A 15,216-nucleotide genomic window follows, 5' to 3' on the forward strand; every position below is an offset into this window, starting at 1 on the left:
CAGCTCTCATTTCATCACATTCATTGACCGTGTTCTTATCAGAGTTGTCAATAACTGTCTTCAGGTATTCAGAGAGGCCAGATTCTTTCTTCGTTATATATTTACAGAGGTATTCTATACAAGAATAGGCATTCAAGATTAACGAGACATCTAAATTAGAGTTCCAGGCTTCAAGCAGGTCTGGGTTGTAATTGTTAATCCAACAGTCCTTTGGGTCACGTTTCAGAATAAGAGCTGTTTTCTTGTTTATGTCTTGGAGGCATTGCTCATACTCATTCATTGTCAAGTTGCATCGTGACAGAATCTGCTCTATGGTGAGGGAAGCAGCTTCAGGTTCCTTCAGCAGGTTCAACAAAGGTCTGAGTTTGGCTTTTGCAGCTTCAGTGTCTGAATCCTCATCCTGTCTCACAATCATTGTTCTTGTGGCTGGTGGTTTTGGGAACCCAAATCTACAACCAGAGTTCACACTCTTAAAGCATGTTTTTGTGTGGTTTTTGCTGTGCTTTTGTAGTTCAGCAACTTTTTTGTGCAGTTCAGGTTGTTTTTCTGGATCAGGAAGTTGAGCTGAGATGTATCTGTCCACAAAGTCACAGACAGTTTGGTCATCATCCACATCTACTTCTACCTTTTCTCGAATCCACAGCAACATGTGTATATGCGGACTACCTCTGTGCTGGAACCCAACTCTGTAAAAGTAATCAATGATTTCACCAAGGGGCTGTGCAGGAGAAAAAAGCAAATCTCTGAACAAAGCCTCAACACGCTTATCAAACATTCGCATGGTGGTTACTGGATTTGATCTTAGAATTTCACACTTTTCTGACCAGTCCAGGGCTTCGAAATCAACCTCTTCACGTTGTTGTCTCTTTATTGCTTGAATCACTTCAGGCCATCTCATCTCAGCAGCAGAGAAAGTGACAAAGAACTGAGGTGTTCCTATTTGACGGACCATACTGAATAAATCTCTGGTAGTTTTCTGCCAGTAAGCTGGAGTTCCTCTGAGTGGCTGCATAAATCTGATTGCATCTTTATTTCTTACCAGCTTCTCTACTTCTGTCTTACTTTGTAACATTCCTGATGTGATTTTGCGTCCATCTTTGGTCATAGTTTTACCTTTCCTTAGCTGTATTGTCATGCTGGAATTAGCCAAGTGTATTTCAGTGACAAACTGTGAGAAAAACAGGTAATTCGTATCTTTAGCAAATCTTGCATCAATGTTGAAAAGCCTTGACTTGAAGTAAGCACTTGGTGTGAGTTTAAGACGTCTCTTTTCATCCAGTGTATTCTGACCAGTAGGAAACTGCACAGGAAATGCCATGGCTTCCAAATGAGGAGTTCTGAAGAAGCTAACAGGATTGTTTCTTTCTGCAGGAGCCACACAATATGTGTTATCAGTGAAACAGAGAATCTCTTCTGAAATGTCAACAGGCTGCAGACAACTTTCTAGAGCAAAACCTCCATTGTTCAAATCACTTTCTGGTTCCTCTGGATTTTGTTCTTCTGGTTGTTCATCACAGGATAGCATGTTAATATCTTGTTCACTTTCAGACTCCCTTCGCGCAAAAAGGGCATCTTTTTCATAGTTGTCAATTTCCATTAAATCTGCTTCATCATAATCATCACTTGCCATGCTGGCTTCATCACTGCTGTCATCATCAGGTAACGTTGGATCACAAAGCAATGCATCATCTCTGATAACAATATCTGTGTACTGTGGATGAATTTGTTTCAGTTTACGCAGGGCTTGGATCAGTTTAGACCAGGTGACAGTCTGGAACAGCTGATGGCCTTTGTAGCACAGTCGTCTTTTCAGCTTGATCCTCATTATCTGTGATTGGTTTCTGAGCCTCGGTAAACAGTCAACTGTTTGTTGGACTTCAGATGGTACACACACCACATTACCACGTATGAGTCTTTGTCTGCCCTTTGGAAGTGGAATAATCTTAGCAAAAGGTATGCATTTGGCAATCAGATGTCTCTCCAGAATGTTGAGATCACACAGTTCAGCTGGAATATCCTGCAGATCTAAACCGTTAACAGCAGCAAGCCTTGGCATGCGTCCACTTTTGAGGGAACTGTGACACGTGTGACAGATATACTCCTTTTTTCTCTCAACAGGAAAGCTGCAGTGATCATTACATGCTTCATCACACATATGAACAAATTTACCAGTTAGACACTGCTGAGCTACAGTTTCGTGTTTTGAGTAATTGTTTCTTTTGCAGATTTTCACCTGATTAGGAAAAGAAGCTTTTAGACAAACAGTACAAACATAAGATGGTGCTGATTTAATGTTTGATCTGAAACGAGATATGGCCTCATTCATTAAAGTGTTATCTGGATGAGACTGTAAACTTTCAGCTGGTCGATGCATCTGGCGATATTTTCTTTTTATGTTCATTGCACATCTGATATTATGCATCTGTCTAAAAGAAAAACTGTTCCAATATTTTACTCTCATTCGTTCTCTCATATTGTCCTTGTGTTGCTGATGAAATTGTCTCTCTTCTCCATAACGTTTAGTGATATAACATTGTTTTTTCTGTCTAAATTCTTCACTTTCTTTATATAGGTTAGAAACATATGACCTCATGTAAGCTTTATGTTTCTCTCTGAATTCAGCACAAGTTCTGTATGTTCTTGTTATTCGTTCCTTCTGCTTTTCTCGGAACACGGGAGATTCTCTGTGTGCTCTTGTTATTCGTTCCTTCTGCTTTTCTCGGAACACGGGAGATTCTCTGTATGTTCTTGTTATTCGTTCCTTCTGCTTTTCTCGGAACACGGGAGATTCTCTGTATGTTCTTGTTATTCGTTCCTTCTGCTTTTCTTTGAATATAGGATTGTCTTTATACATCCTTATGACACGTTCTCTTTTTCTCTCTCTAATTTTGGCACTTTCTCTATAGATCCTTCTCATTTGCTCCTTCTGTTTTTCCTTAAAATCATCTCTTTCCTTATAGATCTTTCTCAAATGTTCCCTCTGTTTCTCTCTATATGTAGGATTTAGCTTATATAGATTACTTTTGTACACACTCTTCTTTTGTCTGTGACCAGGATCATTAGACTTTCCACTGGAATTTCTTTTCTTTGCCTCAAAGCTTTCATTGGAAGTGTACATCTGCCTTTCTTTCTTTTTCTGATTTTCCTTTCTTTCTTTCTGGTAGTTTTTGTTGGGCCAGTGATCTTCTCCTCATTTTTTTCCTTTCCTGTTTACTATATTTCAGCAGTTTATGTGAAAGTTCCTGTGTTGTCTTGGTTGAACAGGAGGCAGCGGTTGGATCCTTCTGAGGAACAGAATCTGATGTTACCTGAGGTTCTCTCAAAGAAGATGCAGATGTTTCTTTTTGTAAAAAATCAGAAGGACGATGGTTGCTTTCAGCAGCAGCTGTCTCATTTGAATAATCCACTCTGGATGATGTCACTTCTCTGGTTAAAGTGTCACTCACAGTTTTCTGTGTCTGCTCAGTGGATGTCTGGGAGTTTAATTCAGGAACAGGTTCATTTAAATCTGGTGCTGGAGCACTTGTAGCGCATTGTCTGTATTCGGTGTTTTGATTAGCATCTCTTTGGTAAGCAGCGTTTTCACTGTGAAACTCGATGGGCTGTAGCTCATAAGTGCAGGTTGGTGCGATGTTAAACATTCGGTACAAACATTTGAGCCTGTCAATCATGTCGTTAAGACGTGTGAATTTTAACATTACTGCAGTTCCACCACTTACACTTAGTGACAATGGCATTCCTGTAGACTTACGTGGGTGAGGGTCAAAGTATGCGTATTCACCTGAAGTCAGCCTGCAAACTGCGATGACTGTTCCTCCCATGACTAGCAAAGCGTAGCGAAACTCTGAAGCCAAACACTGTAGTCCCTGTTCAAGGCTCGGAAGATGATCTGTACTATCAAATGTGCCATAACGAGCAAACTGAGACATATCCACTTGATACTCGTGTCTGCGGCTGGTGACCACTGTGGGAAGCTCATCACAGGCTAGAAACACACTGTTCACAAACCTCTTTCTGGCATCTGAATACACGGCATTGCCTTTGTCCAACACACGGTTAAGATCTGCTCTGGTAATGAATTCATCCTCATGTAAGAATGAGAGGAAAACCAAACTGTTCGCCATGCATTGCTGATTCCGGTACTTTCCATACTTAGCAGAGGCCTGGCTTCGGGATGCACAGATGCTACTCACTCGTGGACGACTTTCACTGTTTGTAACCTGTACATGAGACGGTCCTGGAGCTTCTCCATCATGCTGCGTTTGCAGAGTTACCTGGGGTTCAGTCTGGATTACCTGCTGTACTTTGGCATCTGGCACACATGCTGAGCAAACACCTCTCTTTACCAGATCTGCATAAGACTCTGCGGCTGTCTGAACGCTGAGCTGCACTTCTGGACTGGGAATACTTGTAACAGACACCTTTACCTGTTCACCGATCTGAGAAACATTTACCTGTTCCTTCTCCTTTTGCCATCTAAGCTTCTGGGACTGCGACCTTTGACCTTTCCTTGGCATTTTGTGCAAGTACAAACTGGACCTTATATGTATTTATACACAAATGTAAACAAAACTCAACCTGTAAACACTAAAACAAAAATCAATGACTCCTCAAGTTTCTATTAAATGGATAAATGTAACACTATACAAATGGTAAAGTATTCTTATAACTATGTAATTGATGTAAAAGGCTGACTTAAATGCAAACTCAATATAAAAGTTATTGAAAGTTCTTTAAAAACAATTTTATTGTAGCTTTTTCAAAAACTGTATATTAATACTTCTTTTTTTTTTAACCAGACTAGTTAATGAATAGGTCTATACTTCTGTGAAGTAATATGCAGAATAAATCTCAACAATCAATCAGCAGGCTATAATAAAACTCTTAGCTTTGAAGTAGACTTTGTGTAAATCTTTCAGATATCTAAAATTTAAAGCAAATATAAGGAGCTGTGATGGTGTGGTGATCAGATGACAGGCGATGGGGATTCTTCAGCTGGATGTTCTGCAGCAGTCAGGAAACAGGAAGTCTGGGTTCTCAGGGCAGCCTCTAGATAACAATTGTAACTGAACACTTACACTGAGTGACAAAAAAGGGTTTGTCCTTAAATAATAATAGTTTAAACTTGTAGTCAAATGTTACAATCAATGAAACAGACTTAAAAAATGTATTTGAATCTAATTTAATATTTATGTAAATACAGCAGTCTGAATGTATATATTACAAAATAACCAGATTGTCTTATTACAAATAAACCTTTAAGAAGAGGTGTATATTTTATATAATTTATTAAAGCAATTGCACCTGTAAGCCAAACAGCCAATCAATGTTTATTCCAAAGTGTAATGCAAAATTAAAATGACAAGTGTAGGGCTGTGTAAGTAGTTTCTACTGTGAGTTCTACTGTACTGTAATTCTACTACTGTATATTCAACATTCTACTTGTAATTTCCAGTAAAATGAGTGGATGAGTTTAACGACAGGAAAGAAGGAGCAGTGAGAGCAGAGATCTCTCAGATTTCTGAAAACAGATCGTCGAAGTTGTGGTAACCTCAATTTCCAAAAACTTGTTTTTTTGTCAAACTTGGTTTCTTGTCAAACTTGGTTTCTTGTCAAACTTGGTTTCTTGTCAACACAGGTTTAAGCTTGTCAAAATTAGATAGAGCTCATGGCGGAGAAATGATAGAAGATAGAATGGCTTGTCAAAAAAGATGGAGCAGGGAGAGGGAGAGTGATAGGACAGACTGAAATTGCTTGTTAATTGCTTGTCAACGATAGAGGGAGAGGGTTTTCTGCAGCAGGTCACCTGTAAGACAAAAAGAGACTGGAATTAGGCATATTTTCAATAAACATGGCTTTCCAGTATTTTTCGGACTATAAGTCACACTTAAAATCCTTGAGTTTTCTCAAAAATCAACAGTTTACCTTATGTATTAATTCTGGCTGTGCTTACTGACCTCAACCCAATTTTATGTGCTACACGGCACTCAAACATCTGTCAAAATGTTTTAGTATGACTTTGGAAAGCTACAAAGCTGCAGCGCTTGATGGATTGTTGGAGCATTACAGCTACAGTAGTCAGGAGCCTTGCCGAGTAATTCGTATTGTGCTTAAACATAATATTATGGTGTGTATGAGGACCTGGCATCTGTTTAGAGACATGCGTACGAAGCAGATTTCAAACCGATCAATCCATGAAGAATTTGATAGATTTGTGGAAGAGGACTGAACAGAAAAAGTGAGTGTATTGTTGTGTTACCACTGAAAAATGTTGAGAGTTATTGTGAATGAGTTGAATAGTTTGAGTTATCTGAATATTTGGTTAGCTGCATACGCCTTATAATCCCAAAAATACAGTACATACAGGGCTTTACATATTGAAGAGTTCCACAGTACATTATTGGACTGAACTTATTGAAAATGCTCAAAAATGGTGGTGGAACTATTCTAAAGAAACTTTTAGATTGTATTTACACAATAAAAACAAACAGTGTCTATAAACTTAAACCAAGATGTGCTGCTACAATAACCTACTGTAAATATCATATGGTAGAACAAAACCCATACACGGAGGTTAGAGCAGACAGTTTCAGGCCACCTGCTTAAAATTTATGCCACATCACATGTTCCTTAATCCCCAAAGTTCTCAAATTCCTGTTTCTGTGTGTACTTACCTGGGACAACAGTACATCATAATATCTGGGCACACAGAAACAGGGATTTGAGGTCCGTTAACATAAAAGTAAACAATACTTTATTCAGTATGACTTTTAGCAAAATGATAAATTTGGAGATGGATGGTTCCTACAAAGCAGTTTCTACATATTTCAGTCACATGTTTAATACACAGGCATAAGCACTAAATCTAGGACGTACTTATAATGGCCGACTTAAAGGCCTAATTAAAAATGTAGTATGACGATAATTTCTTTGTAGATCATTTAATCATAAAATATAGAAATGAATGCTGTATCTGTGCTTTTGATTTTTTCCAGTCATCAACAAAATCTTTAATAAAAAGACTAATTCAAAGAGCAGTTTTCAGACAGTGACTTAATTTAATGAAGGGAAAGAAGCTTTTGAAATCCACAAGGCCCTACTTGAAGACTTAATTGTATCTAAACTGCTGTTCATGAGCTGCTCTAATGTGAAAAAAGATGCGCTGCTACAATAACCTACCGACCTCTGTAGGTCTGGAAATGTTTACACAGACTTTTCTAGGATTTTATGACTTTTGATGATCACCAACAGCTGTGCTCACTCACTGCACTAAACTGAATCTCCTATAATGAGAAACATTTCCCAGCACTGCACCTCAGAAGAACCTTTACTTACCAGACTTGAGACGATCAGATCAGCAGTCTAGAGAAAGGAAACAATTCATCAGATCACTGTTTGATGATTCAGACTGTTGAGCCTCTTCACACACAATCCAACTTACTGTGACACAAATTAGCTAGTAAAATCCTCAATTACTTTAAGCTTTTTTAAGTTTACTGTAGTCTAAAGAGGAGATAATTGAACTGCACGGTCTCACATAGCTATAGCAAGTGTAATAAAAACATTATTACTACAGAAATGCAAAGAATAGGCACCAATATTTGTTGGCACAAGTGCAGGATACACCAAATATTTCCTACACAGAAGCCTTGTGGCTCCAACATTTTCTACAATAGGTCAGAGCTAATAAAGTGTGAAAAACCAAAACTTTTAATGTCCTTTCAGGTTAAAAACATTAAATACAAAGTAATTCTTTAAATCAGAGGCAACAGAAAACCTCATCATGTTTTGGTTAGTCTGATATGAATATGCAAATCCTAAAATACATGTAAATATTGACATGTTACAATAACAGAGGTGCAGAATGTTTTGTGATTAAAATTAAATGTCTTAAAATATTACACTAAAAAGTCCTTTAATTGTACCCGTTGCTAGGAATATTTATGTATGTTGCAATGTCCATTTTTGGCAACATTTCTATTTAATTTTAAAACACATATTCACTAAATAAGTAATAAACTAATTAGACACACTGGCTGTAATGTACCTAACAATGTCCACTCACACCTCTGGTTCTCTTCGTTTTTATTATTGCTTAACTGTTAAAGCTATTACTTATACCGAGTCAGGCAAAATACTTCTACAGTGTTCTGACTTTAATGTACTACATCAGCAGAATTTGAGAGACAATATAAATCAATACCTGTGCAGCTCTTAAGTGTTTGAGCAACCACTTATACTGACTCCCCTAAAACACTTTCATTGTTTTGTCTGCTACTTAAATCCACAAACATAAGGAGAAAATGAACAACTGTATAAAGACATCCGACATTTAACTATGTTTGGATTCAATAAGCCATAAAAATTTAAATCATACATAAATGGGCTATTAAACTTCAGGGACAGTCAGAGGCCCTGTGTGGGGCTTTTTGCTACAGGTCACAAATCCTGTGTTTTTGCCAATCAGTAAATGGAAACATATCACAAAAAGTCAAACTACTGTATGTAAGTTGCCAAATGTGCTTGCCAAATGCCAGGTTCATACTGCTTCAGTTACAATCACTGTTTACTTACCAGCAAAGGCAAAACCAAAGATCTCTTTCACTCTGTGTAACAAAAGACAAAGCACAAAAACACAGAATGAAACAACTCAAATCAGCATCACAATCAATACTGCATCACTCTGTGTAGTCCAAAAGATTCAGTACACTTCTTTGTTTACCACAGCAACAAACAACTCACCTCTTTTTTTCTACACCTTATTAAAGATTACTGTCTTCATTAAGGTAAAATGGGGTTTCATCTATTTGTAATAAGCCACACAAGTTTCTCAGTTATGTGATAGCTCTATTAGTTTGGTGCTATTAGATAACAGAGTAGATTTAATAAGCAATGATTTGCTACACCTAGCAGTGCACACTTTATCAAATTCTGACATCACAATTTAAAAGCATGAACAATCATAAATGAAAGCTTGGATGATATATTTGTAGGCTTCAACATTTGAGTTGGTGGGCATTCAAATTCTGCTTCCTAAAAATATCATCACCTGCACACAGTATCATTTAGTATCATTTAATATGCTGTTGTTTTAAATATCTACATATCATAATTTATTATATTAATGGCGCACTGCTGCATTTTATTTATTTGAAGGTGGCCTTTTTATATTTCATTCATTTTTCACAAAGTGAGAAGTTAAACAGTGCTGCATGTGTAGGGTTTTAAAAAAAAAAAAAAAAAACAACCTGCACAAACAAGTGTTTGTTAAAGAGTTCTTAAAATTTGACTAAAAACTAGAATGAATTAATTTAAAAAATTTCTTGTTAAGAGATGTTATTCTTATATTATGTGTTTTATCCTTAGCTCTCTCCCTTCTGTTAATTAACCCACAACACAAACACACACGGCACAGGCACGTGACTCTTTTTCTCCCGGCTTTCAGTCAGAGGGAGTAAAATGGCTCCTTTGAAGTTGCCACCCTGCTGCTTCAGCAGCTAATCAGTGGTTCTAAAATGGCGGCTCATTACCTTACAACCTAAAGAATGAGGCCGTTTTAACTGACTGATTTGTGAAGAGGAGAACTAACTTCAGCTTCCCTAAGAGACTCAGAAACACTAACACACCGAATGAACCATATTAATTTCACACTGGGCCTATAGGAGCTAGGCTAGGCGTTAGCGCTTAGGTTGTTAGGGCTAGCATACCAAACACTCCTTTTAAATACTAAAATTACAACGTTTCACTAAAAAAGCAGCCATTGTGTTACTTTTACATGACTTGTACTTGACTGGCTTTATAAGTCACTAACAACAACTGGGTAAATCACTCAAACAGCTTGTAGACATTTCATTTCAGAGAAGAGAGACAGAGAAGCAGCGCTTACCGGCAGGGATCCAGCAGAGAGTGGGCGGAGATTAAGGAGTCAGCCAGAGACGTAAAAAAAGAGGCATTCACGGGTAGTGGGAAATTTCGCCATTACACAAACTTGGCATTGAAAACGTGAAAAATATATGTAAATTTAAATATTATTATACTAGATTTTTTGCAACAAAAACAATTAGCAGAAATTTAATTCTATAAGTTTAATAAATGTTTCAAACAGGATTCTTTGAATTTGAAATAATGGTTAAAAGACATAAATAAACAAGGTCATTATGTTAAAATGTACTGTATTATGATAGATTTATTTAACTGACTGCAGTAATAGGAACAGTCTTCTTCTGAACACCAACACCAAGGAGCTGGTGTTGGTGTTCATGAAGCTTCAGCTTCAAAGCTGAAGCTGTCTGCAAAAACTAGCTGAAAAGCTGAAACATTGCAGAAATTTGTAATAACTTTGCAGAAGCATAAGAACCTAGCAAAAATGTAATTACTTAGCAGAACTGCAATAACATAAAGAAAACATAATACTTGGCAGAAATACAATAACATAGTAGAACTTAGCAGAAATATTGTAACTTACCAGAAACATGATATCTTCTCAAAAATACAAGAATTTAGGAGAAATAGTATAAGATAACAGAAAGAATATATTTAGCCAAACATTCTTAAACATTACAGAAATACTATGATTTAGAGAAACAGTACAACATAGCAAAAATACTATATTAAGCAGAAATAGTATGATTTAGCAGAAATGCTGTATTTAGCACAAATCTTATAAAATAGCAGAAATAGTATGATTTAGCACAATAGTAATAACTTGAATAGAAAAATTGGAAAAGCAAAATGGACAGCTGAAAACATGCTGAACATGCTATGGGTCCCTCACATATAATTGTTAAATGAAAAAAATCGGCAAAAAAAAATGTAACAGCCACACAATCACAAATATGGACACATATGGAAACACACATGCACAGAGAGACACACACACAAGATCCAATTCAGTCAACCAGTCTAAATATATTGAATTTGAATCTTACAATGAGATGATCCCATAAAAAGGCTTTCTCTCTCTCTCTCTCTCTCTCTCTCTCTCTCTCTCAGTCACTCACTCACACACACACACACACACACACAGCATCAGAAAGTGAACAGGGGCTGTTAACAGCATATTTCTAGGTCAGTCAAACAGCTGTGAGATTCTCAATTTGAATCCACCAATCAGAGGGGCTGTGTGCTTTTTCCTGCCAAAACTGGTGCACCAAGTGCAGGCTTTTACAGCACAGAGAGAGACAGGATTTTTGCAGTCCATTTCTCATAGTGAGGACTCCCCTCAAACAAACAGCCATAAATTCCTAATTGTAGGGGCTAAAACGGTCATTCTTAGACTGTTGTTTTCAGAAGAGATGGGAGAATCTTGAAATGTTGACCATTTAAAATAAAAATATGAAATATCATAGATATATGACATAGATGATTGGTTGTCTTAGAAGCCATGAATGCCCCAATATGCAAATTTGAATGTGCCAGGCCTCAGATATGATTGGCTGGCTGGGAAGCCATGAAGGCAACAATATGCAAATTTGAATGTGCAAGCCCTCGGATATGATTGGTTGTCTTTGAAGCCATATAAAAAGCAGTAAAACTGTACTATGATTTGGTAGAAAAACTATAATTAATCAAAAATACTATATTTGGCAGAAATACTATTTTTTAGCAGGAACACTATATTTAGCACAAATCTTATGAAATAGCAGAAATAGTATGATTTAGCAGAAATGCTGTATTTGGCACAAATCTCATAAAATAGCAGACATAGTATGATTTAGCAGAAATGCTGTATTTAGCACAAATACTGGAAAGCAGCAGAAATGCTATGACTTAGCACAATAGTAACAACCTAAACAGAAAAATTGGAAAAGCAAAATGGACAGCTGAAAAAATGCTGAACATGCTAAGGGTCCCTCAAATGTAATTGTTAAATGAAAAAAAAAATCAGCAAAAAAGAAGTATAACAGTCACACAATCACAAATATGTACACATATGGTAACACACATGCACAGACAGACAGACACAGGATCAAATTCAGTCAACCAGTCTAAATATATTGAATTTAAATCACACACATGCACACGCACACACACACACACACACACACACACACACACACACACACAGCAGCAGCAGCAGCATCAACAAGTGAACAGGGGTTGTTAACAGCCTGTTTCTAGGTCAGTCAAGCAGCCTGGGAGCTGCTAAATTTGAATCCACCAATCAGAGAGGCTGTGTAGTTTTTCCCGCCAAAACAGGTGCACCTCTTTTTACACACATGCAGCACAGAGACAGAATTTGTGCTGTCTAGTTTTCATAGTCAGGATTCCCCTCAAACAAATGGCTATAATTTCCTAACCGTAGGGGCTAGAACAGTCATTCTTACACCGTTTTGTTCAGAAGAGATGGGGGAATCTTAAAGTATTGACAATTCATCATTAAAATATGAATTATTGAAGATATTTGACTTCTAATGCACCATAACTGAGTAGAGGCAAAGCGAAAACTGCCTTGACTTGCCCTCAAACAACGCTTTCTAACTCTAAATCTATTTGGAGTATCAATATCATTCTTTCACCGTAAGAGACAGCAGGCTTTGGTGAACAGTCATGGAAATTTTCAGGTCTCTGTGGAAATCCATCAAAAAGATATGACGAGAGAAAAAAGTGGTTCATTTCCAGAGTTTGAAATCTGAAGAAATCTGAGCGAGGGACAAATTTCCTACCCTCAAACAAACCCAATTCATGGCCAAATTGTAATAGGTGAGAAAGAAATTCTTGAATTGTGAGCGTCAGGAGTGTCTGAAGATATATTGGCACAAGCCTCATGTCTTAACTTCGCTTCGTTAAGGAGATATCACGATTTGAAAATGCCTTTCATTAGAGAAATCCAGCGGTGATTTTGAACAAGCTCTCCATTGACTTTCTATGGAGAGTTTTGCGACTTTGTGTTGGTCTGAGGAGATTTGCCAAAATTCTATTATACAGAAATACTGTAATCAGCACATATACTGTAACATGACAGAAATTCCTCCACTTAGTAGTAATACTATAGCATAACACAAATATTATGATTTGGCACAAAAACCATGATTTGGCAAAATACTATGATTGAGCAGAAGTACTACGATGTAGTAAAAGTACTTTGATTTAACAGAAATACAATTATGGAGGAGTAATACTTTAAAATGGGAGAAATATTGATACACACACACATACACAGAGCCTAAAGGGAACAGTATTTTTGCCATGGAGTGTTAACAAGAATCTGTGGTCCATATTAGAAAAGCTGCAAAAATCATAAAAGTTTTCAGAATTGTAATAAATGATGAATATGAATTAGTGGTCTGTGATAGTGTATTAATTTGTAGGAAAAAAAAACATGTCGCCCAAGGTGGAATTGAACCCACGACCTTTGGGTTGCAGACCTGTGTCATTACAAACTGTGCCACTGGGAAAGAGAAGGAGGGCCTGGAAAACAGGGTGATGAGCAGTCAGAATTAGATCGCGGTGAGAGGCGAAGAATGCCTTTTTTTGGAGTTACAAAACGTCGTGTAACTCAAAAAATAGGTGGACTAGAAGCATAATTCTTGTACTGGGTGAATCAGCGGACTTTGGTGTACTTTGACTGCGATTTTCATTGCTCTTTGTACATCCCTTGCTGAGATATGACGAGAGAAGAAAGGGCAGACCTCAGATATGATTGGCTGGCTGGGAAGCCGTGCAGGCCCTGATATGTAAATTTGAATGTCTCAGTCCTCAGAGGATTGGCTGCCTGGGGACCTGGCAGAAATATATAGTAATAGTATGATTAAGCATAAATACTACATTTAGCAGAAATACTGTATTAAGCACAAATCCTATAAAAAGCAAAAATACTATATTAAGCACAAATCCTATAAAAAGCAGGAATACTATATTAAGCAATATAAATATCCTATAAAAATCCTATAAAAAGCAAAAATACTATTCTATGATTTGGTAGAAAAACTATAATTAATCAGAAATAATATATTTGGCAGAAATACTATATTTAGCACAAATCTTTTAAAAAAGCAGAAATAGTATGACTTAGCAGAAATGTTGTATTTTGCACAAATCTTATAAAATAGCAAAAATTGTATGATTTAGCAAAAATACAGTATTTAGCACAAGTCTCATAAAAGAGCAGAAATAGTATGATTTAGGAGAAATGCAGTATTTAGCACAAATCTTGTGAAATAGCAGAAATGCTGAAAAGCAGCAGATATGCTATGACTTAGCACAATAGTAATAACTTAAATAGAAAAATTGGAAAAGCAAAATGGACAGCTGAAAAAATGCTGAACATGCAAAGGGTCCCTCAAATGTAATTGTTAAATGAAAAAAAAAAATCAGGGAAAAAGTATAACAGTCACACAATCACAAATATGGACACATATGGAAACACACATGCACAGAGAGACACACACACAAGATCCAATTCAGTCAACTAGTCTAAATATATTGAATTTGAATCTTACAATGAGATCATCCCATAAAAAGGCTTTTCTCTCTCTCTCTCTCTCTCTCTCTCTCTCTCTCTCTCTCTGTCACACACACACACACACACACACACACACGATCCAATTCAGTCAACCAGTCTAAATATATTGAATTTAAATCTTACAATGAGATAATCCCATAAAAGGCTCTCTCTCTCTCTCTCTCTCTCTCACACACACACACACACACACACACACACACACAAGATCCAATTCAGTCAACCAGTCTAAATATATTGAATTTGAATCTTACAATGAGATCATCCCATAAAAAGGCTTTCTCTCTCTCTCTCTCTCTGTCACACACACACACACACACACACACACACACACACACACACACACACACACACACACACAAGATCCAATTCAGTCAACCAGTCTAAATATATTGAATTTAAATCTTACAATGAGATCATCCCATAAAAAGCCTCTCTCTCTCTCTCTCTCTCTCTCACACACACACACACACACACATACACACACACACACACACACAAGATCCAATTCAGTCAACCAGTCTAAATATATTGAATTTGAATCTTACAATGAGATCATTGCATAAAAAGGCGCGCGCTCTCTCTCTCTCTCTCTCTCTCTCTCTCTCACACACACACACACACACACACACACACACACAGGGAGAGAGAAGTAAGTTTCTAGCTCAGTCAAGCAGCCTGGGAGCTGCTGAATTTGAATCCACCAATCAGAGAGGCTGTATACTTTTTCCCGCCAAAACAGGTGCACCAGCTTA

The 15,216-nt window shown here is 37.1% G+C and overlaps 1 long non-coding RNA gene across 1 annotated transcript; it reads right to left on the reverse strand.

Moving 5' to 3' along the window:
- Positions 1-5,168: 5,168 nt before the first annotated feature.
- On the reverse strand, positions 5,169-8,607 carry LOC120434931. Its single transcript, XR_005609434.1, has 3 exons — positions 8,575-8,607; positions 7,336-7,362; positions 5,169-5,806 (listed from the first exon to the last, which is right to left on the reverse strand). It is a non-coding gene; the product is annotated as an uncharacterized LOC120434931 (long non-coding RNA).
- Between the last annotated feature and the right edge of the window lie 6,609 nt (positions 8,608-15,216).

Source organism: Oreochromis aureus, linkage group 19 (assembly GCF_013358895.1).
Source record: "Oreochromis aureus strain Israel breed Guangdong linkage group 19, ZZ_aureus, whole genome shotgun sequence".
Classification (NCBI taxonomy): Eukaryota; Metazoa; Chordata; class Actinopteri; order Cichliformes; family Cichlidae; genus Oreochromis; species Oreochromis aureus.